The sequence below is a fragment of the Phascolarctos cinereus genome, unplaced genomic scaffold (genome assembly GCF_003287225.1).
Source record: "Phascolarctos cinereus isolate Bilbo 61053 unplaced genomic scaffold, phaCin_HiC Scaffold_4;HRSCAF=312, whole genome shotgun sequence".
Taxonomy (NCBI): domain Eukaryota; kingdom Metazoa; phylum Chordata; class Mammalia; order Diprotodontia; family Phascolarctidae; genus Phascolarctos; species Phascolarctos cinereus.
In genome coordinates, this window is record NW_027555847.1 from 664,663,477 (window position 1) to 664,675,900 (window position 12,424).

The window sequence follows — 12,424 nt, forward strand, 5'->3', positions numbered from 1 at the left end:
TAAAATTTTTATATATAATTTTTAATGTATATATCATTTCATAATATAAATTTTCATTTCATTCTTCACAAAAACATTGCTTTTTTTTTTTTCATTTCTCAAAAATAGATCCGGGTTTAACAACTGCTTTTAATTTCCCAGATCAACAGTGTAGCATGGTGGGGGAAAAATATTGGACTTGGGAATCTGAAGAACTTGGGCTCAGATTTATCAGCCGTGCTCCTGATCCTAGGCCAGGCAAGAGACACCCCACCCCTCAGTTTCAACATCTGTAAAATGGGGTTATTAATAGCATCCACTACCTCTCAGGGTTGCCTTTGAGAATCAAATGAGATAATATATGGAATGCTGGCCCCACACAGAGGAAATGTGAACTATTATAAGATTACATGAAGGGTTAGCAGTGCTCACAAAGTGCCCGGCACATAGTAGGTGCTTAATGAACGTTTACTGATCACTGACTGAGTGATGAAGGGGGACCATGGGCGTGTTTGCTCTACACAAGACTCTGAGAGTTGTACCCAAATATTTCACAAAAGGTCAGAGCAATCTTTTAAACTGATAGGTTTAGATCTGGGATTTAGTAAGACCATAAGAATCTAACTAAATACAGGGATTGTGAGAAAAGAGAAGTATGCTAACGTCTCCTGGGGGAGAGGGGGGAAATGGGAGAGGCAGAGCTGACTTCGCAGTGGGGGTAGAGTGGGGAGGGGAGGGGGGCTGACAGCTCACTGATTGCTCACTTGGACAGGAAGGCAGCTAGGACAGTCATCAGATTACATGGGTCTGAGCTCATCCGGTGACTAATTGCTATCCCAATGCAATTTAGGAGCACCAGTGGGGGAGAGCTGGGGCCAGATGGGGAGTTCTCTCAAACTGGGCCTCCTACCCCCAAGCACAGGCCTGACCCTACCCACAGGAACATTTTCATTTTAGAAAACAAAAGATGTCAGTTGGAAACAGCATGACCCAGTGGGAAGAGTATTGGCTCTAAACATCAATTCAGTTGTGAACTTGGTTTTTAAAAATGTATATTTTGATAACTGTATTTCAATATAATTAGTTTTCTTTGTAATCTTATACATTTCATTTTAGGCATTTAAAAACATTCTCCTGAGAAGGTATCATCCTATAGGTTTGAGCACAAGGGGGTCCATGACACACAGAGTTAGAGTCTCAAAGAGAAGTCCTGGGTTCAAATTCTACCTGAGTTGTTTGCTTCCCTGTGTGCAAAGTCACAACCTTACCATGCCTCAGTTTCCTCATCTAAAATGAGAAAGTTGGAGTAGCTGGTCTCTGGAGACACCTTCCAGACTTTGATGTATGATTAGGACTGGAAAATTAGAGTTCTGTGGCCCTTCCTTTTCAGGTTTTCACACTTAAATTCTTCTGGGATCTATGATTTTCCTCAGTGTGGCTATTCCCCTCCACCTAAACAGACTGCAACCCCACTCCAGCTTCATGGATAGTTCTTCCAGAGTTGTGTAATCCCCCAAAAAAGATCATCATGATGTAGCCAACCCGAAGACAGACCTCAATGAATCAGCTGGCACTGGTTCTCTGACAAGACACAGTGGGGTCCCATGCAGTGCCTTTGCAACTTGGCCAGACCCGTCTACAACAAGACATCAGAGCAGGATTTTAGTAGACAGACACTGTGGCTGGGAGTGAGCGGTACATAGGAAAATCCTCCCCTCAAAACCACTTTTACACAAGGATGCTTCCAAGAATGAAAACAGATTTTCAGTTGAATCATATCTGCCTCAGCACAAGACAGCCTTTATTCTCAACAGACTTTGTGCTGCTGATGGGAGAAACCACAGATGGTCTTCCCAGGTAGTCCCCAAACCCTTCATAATGGCCCAATCTACTTCCCTGCAGAGGCCTATGAGTGAGTTAAGTTGATTGTGTAAGGTAAACGTGGCCAGGTCAGATCAATGATCCTTTATCGTCATCCAGGTAGCCTCAATATCAGGACAGAACCTCTCCTAACAAACTTTTTTTGTGTGTGTGTGAGACAAATGGGGTTAAGAGACTTGCCCAGTGTCACGCAGCTAGTAAATATCAACTGTCTGAGGTCAGATTTGAACCCAGGTCCTCCTGACTCCAGGGCAGGTGCTCTAAACACTGCCCCTCCTAATAAATTTTTAACAAAGTCAGCCATTCAAGTTGATATTAAATACTTGCTGTGTCCCAGCTCAACCATCACCTTAGCTGTGTGAATTTGGCCAAGCAACCCCTCTACAGATTCTTTATGTATACATATAATGAGTGGGTTGGACTAGATAAGGAGTTATTACTCTGGGGTCCATCCCTAGGTGCCATAATGCACAGTGCTGGTCCTGGAGTCAGGAAAACTAATCTTTCTGAGTCCAAATCGGGCCTCACACACTTACTATCTCAGTGGCCCTGGGCAAGTCACTTAACCCTGTTTGCCTCAGTTTCCTCATCTATCGAATGAACTGGAGAAGGCAATGGCAAACCATTCCAATATATTTGCAGAGGAAAACCTCAAAAGGGGTCATGAAGTGTTGGACAGAACTGAAATAACCGCACAACAACAATAACATGAATCTGGATGGGAAGGAAATCCCATTGTTATTTCAATATAATTGTTTTCCTTTGTATTCCTCAGTATTTTATTTTATGCATTTAAAAACATTCTGAAAAGGGGTCCGTAGGCTTTACCAACTGCCCCAGGGGTCCGTGGCACATGGACTAAGACTAGGGACCCTTGGAAGAGATGTCTCTAAGGTCCCACACAGCCATGACCCCATGCCAGTCACTGTGCTGAGTGCTGGGGACAAAAGACAAAATGACAAAAATGGTCCCTTCTACTAGGAGAGGAGAAACAAGTCCCTACAAGGGATTAATCAGTGAATGTGACAGCACTAAGAGCGGTGTCCCTCAAGCTGCTGCTATTCGCCACTTTTTCCTTTCGCTTTTCCTAAAACTTTAAAATGTTTGTATTTGTTTGTTTTTTTTGGAAAGGGAACTGGATCTGTGGTTTCCCTACAAGAGGGAATAGACATCCTTCCATGTTATCAACTCAATATGCAGACGACCCTGTACGTAAATATTCTCCTTCTGCAAAGAGGGGCCAAGAGCTAGAGAAAGATGACCCTTTGGTTCTAGGCCAGATGTCAGAACAAAAATGAACCACTGTGGGCTTGGGTCCAAGGGCAGCCTGGGAGGATCTGCAGTAGGCCGAAAGCCAGGCTTCTCTTTCCTTTCATCAACTCTGAGATTTTCAAAGACCCTGGCCATCCAGTGGAGCTAGTAAATACCTTTGAATATATCTAAACAGGCTCCCTTCTCCTGCAGAGAGTGCATGTGTCTGGCCTGTCCCCTCCCCCAGCCCCTCATACCAGGTCTGCATTCCTGCCCTGCGGCCAGGAACACACAAACGCTTGGATCAAATGAGCAGGGCGCAAAAACGCTTGCATTAACTGCTTTTGGCGCCTGCCGCGAAGGAGCTCTGGTCAGTCGGACATTAACATGCTGGCCATAAACTGATGGCTGCCTGTCTTATTCAAGCAGGGATACCCAAAGTTTCAGACACCCACAGAGCATGTTGGCGGGAACTGAGAAACTGAAGTTGTCCCCAGTCTTCCGGAAGCCTCTTATGGGTTGGGATCGGGAGGGCTGAGAGAGGAAGGAAGGGCAGGAATTTGTGGCCCTAAGAAAAAATGTCCTGGTGCACTGGAGAGGAGGATTCTGGGCTCGAGGTCAGAAGACTCAAGTTCATTTCATGGCTGACTCAGCCACTCACTACTAGCTGTGTGACCTTATCTCAGTGAAATGTGACCACGTCTACTATTGGTGGGGAAGTTAGAGAACAAAGAAGGTCTCTGTGATAGCCACTAGGGTCCTTGTGAGCTACTTTCCAACTCGAATCATCCACAAAGGAACTCATCATCTTCCCCTAAAACTAAGTTCTCCTCCAAAGTCTCTTGTTTCTCTTGAGGGTACCACCTTCTTTCCCATGTTCTAGCTTCCCACATCCTCTTCTGTTTGGCATGGAAAGCCCTTCCTAACCTGGCCCTCTCCCACCTTTCTAGACCTCTTCCATCTTACTTTCTCCCATACACGGACGCCAGCACTGGCCTTATCGCTGCCCCTTGGTGTAAGACGCTCCATCTCCAGACTCCAGGCATTTTCACCAGCTGTGCCTCATGCCTGGAATGTTCTCCCTTCTCCTCTCATCTCCTGGCTTCCTTCAAGTCCCAGCTAAAATCCCACCTTCTACAAGAACTTTTCCCCAGTCCTCTTATTGCTAGTGCCTGCCCTCTGTTGATTATGTCCAATTTATCCTTTCTATACCTTGCTTGTTAGTTGTTAGCGTAATGTCTTCTCTGTTAGACTGTGAGCTCCTTGAGGGCAGGAGCCAGTTTGTTCTAGTTTTTTGCCTTACTTTGTATCTCCAGAGGCTTAGCACAGTACCCTGGAAGGAGGGGGCGTCTCGGATTGTGAAGAAGCTCTGAGGTCCTCTTCATTAGAAGGGAACGGGGACCCTTTAGCAAAGTGCCATTGACTCAGAGCTCTGCTTCAGTTTCTCCTGTGGTAGGCTGGATAATTTTTATCCCCACATTCCTCATTATTATTGTTCCATTGTTTTCAGTTGTGTCCAACTCTTCGTGACCTCATTTGGGTTTGCTGGTTTGTTTGGCAAGGATATTGGAGCGGTTTGCTATTTCCTTCTCCATTTCATTTTGCAGATGAAGAAACTGAGGCAAACAGGGCTGAGTGACTTGCCCCAGGGTCACCCAACTAGTAAGTATCTGAGGCCAGATTTGAACTCAGGAAGATGAATCTTCATGACTCCAGGCCCAGCACTCTATTCACTGTGCCGCCTAACTACCTAAGACCCCGGTCATAAGAGGTGCTAAACAAATGCTTGTTGATTGATTCCCGGAGCCACTACCCCAGTTCAGACCCTTATCAATTCTTTCTCATGCAATAGCTTTCCAACTCAATGGGTTTTAACCTAGAGTTCACAAACTTGTTTTTTTTTTAAATATTTTGATAATTGTTTCAATGTAATTGATTTTCTTTTTAATATAATTTATTTCCTTTTTTATATATTTTGTTTTATATTTTATACATTTTATTTTATTTTATATAAGGACAGCCAGGTGGCACAGTAGATAGAGTGCTGGACCTGAAGTCAGGAAGACTCATCTTCCTGAGCTCAAATCTGGCCTCACTTAGTAGCTGTGTGACCATGGACAAGTCACTTCCCCCTGTATACCTCAGGTTCCTCATCTGTCAAATGAGCTGGAGAAGGAAATGGCAAACCACTCCAGTATCTGCCAAGAAAACCCCAAAAGGGGTCACGAAGAGTCAGACACCACTGAAACAACTGAACGACAACAATGACAACCATATAAAGTAGGCTGTGCCAGATCTATTTGGCTCCTTGGAAGCAGCTCTACCAAAAGGTGTGACTGAACAACAAAAAATGTGTTTTATGCATTTAAAAACATTATCCTGAGAAGGGATCCCTAGGTTTCACCAGACTGCTATGGCACAAAAAGGTCAAGAATACTTGTCCTAGGGGCAGCTAGATGTCACAGTGCATAGAGCACCAGCCCTGAAGTCAGGAGGACCTGAGTTCAAATCCAACCGCAGACCAACCACTTGACACTTACTAGCTGAGTGACTGCGGGCAAGTCACTTAACCCCAATTGCCTAAAAACAAAACAAACAAACAAAAAAACCCCAACAAAGAATACTTGTCCTAACAGAAATCTTTGCTTCCTACCTCTTCCTTCTCTAATCCATACCACAAAAAGCTGCCAAAATAATCTTCCTCAGATATAATTCCTCAAAATAATCATCACAGATGCAACCTTTCCCACTCATGAAGCTTCTAATAGCTCCCCTATGGCCTCTGGGACAAAACGAAAACTCTTCAGCTTGGAAATTAAAGTCCTTCGTTGTCTGGCTCCAGCCTCACTCTCCAGACATATTTCACATCGCTCCTTTTCACATGTAGTGTGTTCCATGATCGAACTAGAGTACTCGATGTTCCCCAAACCCAGTTCTCTGTATCCTGCCTTTCAGACCTTGGTACAGACTGTCTCCCAAGCCTGGATATCTCCATACTTAAAATTCTCTCTCAATTTGCCCTAATCGATTCTTGGTCAACCTAAGATGCTGGTCCAAGATAAAAATATTAAGGCACTAAACTGATAGAGTAACCCCTCTCACCACATGTCATAGTCTGGCCAGTATCTGTTTTTTATCCATTTGGTTTTTGAGTGTGAATGGTTAGACCGATCTCTTTGGCTTTGATGGGCATTCTGCTGAAGAGGCTTTGTACTTAGTTGGTGTGCAGTTTAGTCTGATGTAATTTGTGAATAGGCACATTTGAAGGACCTCACTATCAGCAGGAAACCCTTTCCATTTTGAAATTTAGATTCTACTTACTAGCTGTGTGACCCTGGGCAAGTCACTTAACCCCAATTGCCTCACCAAAAAAAAAAGAAATTTAGATTCTATCTGAGACACTGACAAATAGTTTTGGACATTCTTCCTATGTAACAGAATATTCCACAATATAACAGTGGTTCCCAACCATCAGAGCTTGGTGTTTCTTAATGTTCTCTCCCATATCTATGAACTACTATTATTTGGATGTCGACGCTACTGTGATAAATAAAATACAACTTCATTTAAAGTCATGTTATTGAATTCACAGTGACTTACATAGCATCTATTCCATGGTATCGAGGAAGGCTCCATAATGCAGCTGTCTACGTCAGACTACTCGTGGGATTCTTCATCCGGATCTAGGCACCATATTATTAGCAAGGACATCAATAAAGTAGATGGCAATTAGAAGGATGGAGGACTCCAAGATCATGCCATAAGAAGTCCATGAAGGAGCTGGGAATGTTAGCCTGTAGATGAGAAGACTTCGGGGAAAAGGGTGGGATATATGGGACGACCTGATAGTTATTGTCAAATATTTAAAGGATTGTCATGTGAGAAAGGGCTTAGACTTGTTCTGCTTGGTCTCAGAGAGCAGAACTAGGTAGAAGTTATTAAAGCTATTAAAGAAGCAAATATAGGCTTGATGTAAGAAAAAAGTTCCTACCAATTATTGTCATTGTGTTTACTTATTATAGGTAATATTTTCTTAATATCAATGGTCAACAAACATTTATTAAGCACCTACTATATATACCAGGCACTGTACTAAATGCTGGGGATACAAATAAGAAAAAGAAAGACAGTGCCTGCCCTCAAGGAGCTTACAATCTAATGGAGGGAAGACAATGTGTGAAAGGAAGCTGAAAGCCAAGATGGTGAAATGGAAACCAAGCAGGGCCAATCTGAGCCTTCTATAAGGCAAAGGTTTGGGAGGAATTTTTTTCCACCCTCTGGTCCTCCAATCAGAGGGGAGAGGCAATTGAGGGAGTACTGAGGATGTGGGGAGTACCTAAGTTAAGCTGATGTCCAGGGTGCTGAGACTTCTGGTGATGAGCTTATCATGGGGGGGGGGCAGAGAATGCTATTGGAAGACCAAGCAGAGAACCTAGTGGGAAATGGGCAATCCATTTTTTTCCAGCTATCCATTTATTGACATTAATAATAGTCACTCATTTTGGGGGAGGCGTCACAACCTACATAAGGGAAACCAAGGCAGAGATCAGTGACCCTTCTATAGTTTTAGACAACTGGCTTCACCATTAGGAGGTTAAGTCACTTGGCCAAGGTCATCCCCCCACCTCCAACCCTGGTGTGTTACAAGAGGCAGGCTTGAAGCCAAGGCTTCACTCCTTCAGGCTGCCTCTTGCTTGCAGGTCCAGAAGAATGTTTACATATATTGTCTCTATGATTCTCATGACCCTCCTGCAAAACATATACTCCTGAAGGATGAAGAATGTTTCTATTTGGTTTTGGTTTATTCTTCAAATGTGCCTCAAATGAAATTCCAATGGGCTAGTGGTCCCCAACATTCATTTTTCATCCATTTGAAATTTCATCAAGGAAAAGCTGAATAACTTGTCAGGAGCATCATGGAGGGGATTCTTATCCAAGTGGAGATTGGATGAGATGGCCATGGAGGCCTCTTCCAACTCCCAGATCATGTGGGGAGGGGGCCCTGAAATTTTCATCATTGGAAAGAGATCTTCATACTCAAACAGGGTGGAAATCACTCCAATATAACCAAAGCTGATAAAGTACTTCTTTGGTGCAGAGACCTGGCCTCTGCTGGAGAGATACTAAAGTAGAGACTGAGTGACCAAAGACAGAAGAAAAAGAAGAAGCATTTTTTTGTTTTGTTTTTAGGCAATTGGGGTTAAGTGACTTGCCCAGGGTCATATAGCTAATTAGGGCCAGTGCTCTATCCACTGTGCCACCTAGCTGCTCCAAGAACCAGCATTTCTATTGTATGTTAAGGTTTGCAAAGCACTTTACAAATATTATCTCGTTTGATCCTCACAACCTCACAACACCGTTGTTATTGTTCAGTCATACCCTATTCTTTGAGACCACATTTAGGGTTTTCTTGGCAGAGATACTGAAGTGGCTTGCCATTTCCTTCTCCAGTTCATTTGACAGATGAGGAAACTGAGGCAAACTGGGTTGTGACTTTCCCAAGGTCATGCAGCTAGTAAGTGTCTTGAGGCCAGATTTGAACTCAGGAAGATGAGTCTTCTTGTCTATAGGTCCAGCACTCTATCCACTGCACCACCTAGCTTTTCTATTATCCCCATTTAGGGGCAGCTAGGTGTCACAGTGGATAGAACACCAGCCTTGGAGTCAGGAGGACTTGAGTTCAAATCTGGACTCAAACACATAACACTCACTAGCTGTGTGACCCCACAAGTCACTTAACCCCGTTGCCTAGCAAAAAAGGAAAAAAATCTTATTATTATCCCCATTTACTGATGAGGAAACCAAGGCAGACAGAGGTGGAGTGAGTTAAATGCCCAGAGCGGTCACAATCTGAGATTGGGTTGGAATTCAGGTTTTCCTGATTCTAGAGATCCACCTAACTGTGGAATAAGGTCCACATGGATAAAGGTTGCTGTTCATTCATTTTCAATCAAATCCAACTCTTCCTGAACCCATTGTGGGTTTTCTTGGAAAAGATGCTGGAGTGGTTTACCATTTTTTTCTCTCTAACTCATTTTAGAGATGAGGAAACTGAGGCAAACAGGGTTAAGTGACTTGCCCAGGGTCACACAGCTAGTAAATGTCTTGGGCCAGATTTCAATTCAAGCTTTGCAAACTCCAGGCCTGGCTCTATTCACTGTGCCACCTAGCTGCCAGGATAGAGGTTTTATAATTCTAAAAGTTTGAAAAGATAGGAGATACCTCCACCTAAATCAATGCTTGATGAATTAGCTTTTTCTTCTATGTTATGGAACAACAACTTTGATTTTTCTAAGACTTTCCCCCACCACCACAGTAGGAGTTTTGGTAGATGTCACATAAAACTTCGCTAAAACTTCTATTTTCCAGACATGGCCAACGGAAGAATTTGTTTTACTTTTGACTATGCATATTTGTTGTAACATGTATGTGTGTGTGTGTGTGTGTGTGTGTGTGTGTGTGTGTGTGTTTTGTTTTTCTTTCTTTTGCAATGGAGAGGGGAGTGGGAAAGAAAGAAGGTAGATTTTTGTGAATTGCAAAAAATATTTTTTTAAAAAAAAAACTTCTAAACATTTCAGAACTATAGTTAGCAGAAGAATTCATAACCAAACAAGGAACAGTGAAATCACAAAAGATAAAATGGAAAATTAAATTACATAAAAATAAAAACCTCTCATATGAACAAAATCCCCCACGGATAAGAAAAGAAGTCATTAAATTTTTTAAAATAGCTTTGATATCAAAGACATATAGGAAATCAATACAGAAGTCATTCCCCAACAGATAAGTGATCAAAAGATATAAAGGGTTGTTATAAGAAGAAATGCCATCTCTCAACAACCATATGAAAATTTCTTCCAAAGAAATCAAAATTAGGCAGCTAGGTTGTATAGATAGAACATTGGGCCTGGATTCAAGAAGATCTGAGTTCAAATCCAGCCCCAGACATTTACTAGCTGTGTGGCCGTGGGTTAGTCATTTAACCTCAGTCTGCCTCAGTTTACCATAAAAATTAGATAATAATAGCACCTACCTCCTAGAACTGATGTCAAGATAAAACCATGTATTTGTAAAGTGCTTAGTGCATAGTAAGTGCACATAAATGTGAGCTATTATTATTAAATTATAACTTATTTCCTTTTTTTTCAAAGAGCTTTACAAACACTATTTCATTTTAGTTTCACAAAACTCCTGTGATGTGAGTTCTCCAGGTATTATCATCCCTATTTTACAGATTAAGAAAGTGAGGCTCAGCAGTTAAAGGACTTACCCTGGGTCACAGAGATGATAGGCATTTGAGGCAAGATTTTCTTCATTCCAAGAAAAGTAATCTATTCACTCCATGAAGCTGCCTAAGAGTAGGCATCTAAACTCAGATTAAATGAAATGACAAGCCTTGGTAGGGCTAGAAGTAGGCAGATGATGAGACACTCTCCCACCTTCTTAGTAGAGCACTAAATGTTACATGGCTTATGTTCTATACATTTGCTGTCAGACTAGGTCTTCGTTTGTTAAGGGGTTAAGTTGGGGAGAGTGGACAGAGGTTTTGGTGGATGGCTGTTGTTCTTCGCACTTGAAGAGGACCAAAATGATATCACTCCATTAGACTCAAGGTGCAGTTTATCCAGCTGTGGCTGATCAGACCAATAGGAGCTCGGAATGCTCTACCACAGGTCGGGCATAAATAATCCATGTGAACATTTGTGATAGATTCTCTAAATTTGTGCATCTCATGTTTCTTTTGAGCTATTTCAATTCTGCTTTGCTCATAGAGCACAGCACCTTCTCTGATGAGGGCACACTGAGGTCCTCTGCCAGTGTCTCCCACATTACACAATAAATCACAAAGTTCTCCAGAGAGACCTTGAGAGTATCCTTCTGTGCCACCATGTGAGCAGTTGCCCTGTGTGAGTTGTCCTTAAAATAGTCTTTTAGGCAAGCGTATGTTTGGCATTTGAACAACATGCCCAGCCCATCACAGTTGCATGCTCTGTAAGTAGAGTTGGAATGCTTAGTAGTTCAGTTGGAGAAAGGACCTCTGTGTCTGGTGCCTTAGCCTGCCTGGTGATCTTCAGAATCTTCCCAAGACAATTCAAATGGCAAATGAAGGCCAGCTTACCAAAGTTGGAGCTGGATAGGTTTTTCTGGAGGTGGCCACAGTGAAGGGGAGTGAGCTGTGAAGCTGGTATAGGTTTTTCAATAAAAACAAGGCAACAAGCTTGTATACCTACCAAAAGGAGTGAACAGCAGACTCATGCCAATTTGACTGCCACTTGTAGGAAAGTGCCAAACCACCATCGTCAGTGCCATGACCAACCCCATGAGGACAAAGAAAAATTTTATGAAGATCCAGAGACACTCACCATCAATGTGCCAAAAGAGGATAAGTTTAGAATTCTGGCTTACTTTAATGCTAGACTCGGCACAGACTACCAAACATGGCAGGGAGTCCTTGGGAGGAATGGAGTTGGAAACAGCAATAGCAATGGTCACTTTTGGTGGTAGAGATTAACAAAAAGGCACCAATAAAACTTTATAAAAATAAACAAGTAAGACAGGGTCCCTATCTTCAAAGGAGCTCATAGCTTGACATCAACACTTCTGCTCAAGTCAATACTCAATAGGTCTGTTTTTCTGGGACTTCCTCCTCCCATCATGGTAGCAATTCTTGAAAGTCACAATAAAACTCTGCTAAATTGTTTTGGTTTATTTCAAGCTGGTCTCAGGCAATGTGAGGATCCTATTGAGAATAAACTTATCTTGATTATATTTATTATACAGAGAGGAGACATTGAAGACCCACTCTAATCCCTTGCCCTTCATTCTGTAAAGAAGGATTTTCACACAAGACCAAATCAAAGTCTACAATGAAGATGAGCAGGAGCTCATCTGGCCACTTGAACAACCACCCAAGGAAAATAAAGACCAGCTCCTTGGAACAGAAATAGGCTATTGACTGGTCTGCTGCCTCTAGTTTCTCCATTTCTACTTCATCTTCCACAATCTGCAAGGTAATTTGAATGATTATGGCACCTGTCCTCCCCCTCTTCCCAGCTCAAAAACCTTAGTGCCTCCCCATTACCTATTGAATCAAGTCCAGACTTCTTCATCTGTCACTCCTAATCTACCTCCCCAATTTTATCTCAACTCTCTTCCCCTCTAGGTATTTTCCAGCCAAATTGCAGCTTGCTAATCTGAAATGTTACCCACTGGGAGAGGACTAGAGGACTTTGCCCAGGTATGATTATTATTATTATTATTATTATTATTATTATTATTATTTACAAATAGGTTCTTTTCTTTTTTATTTTTT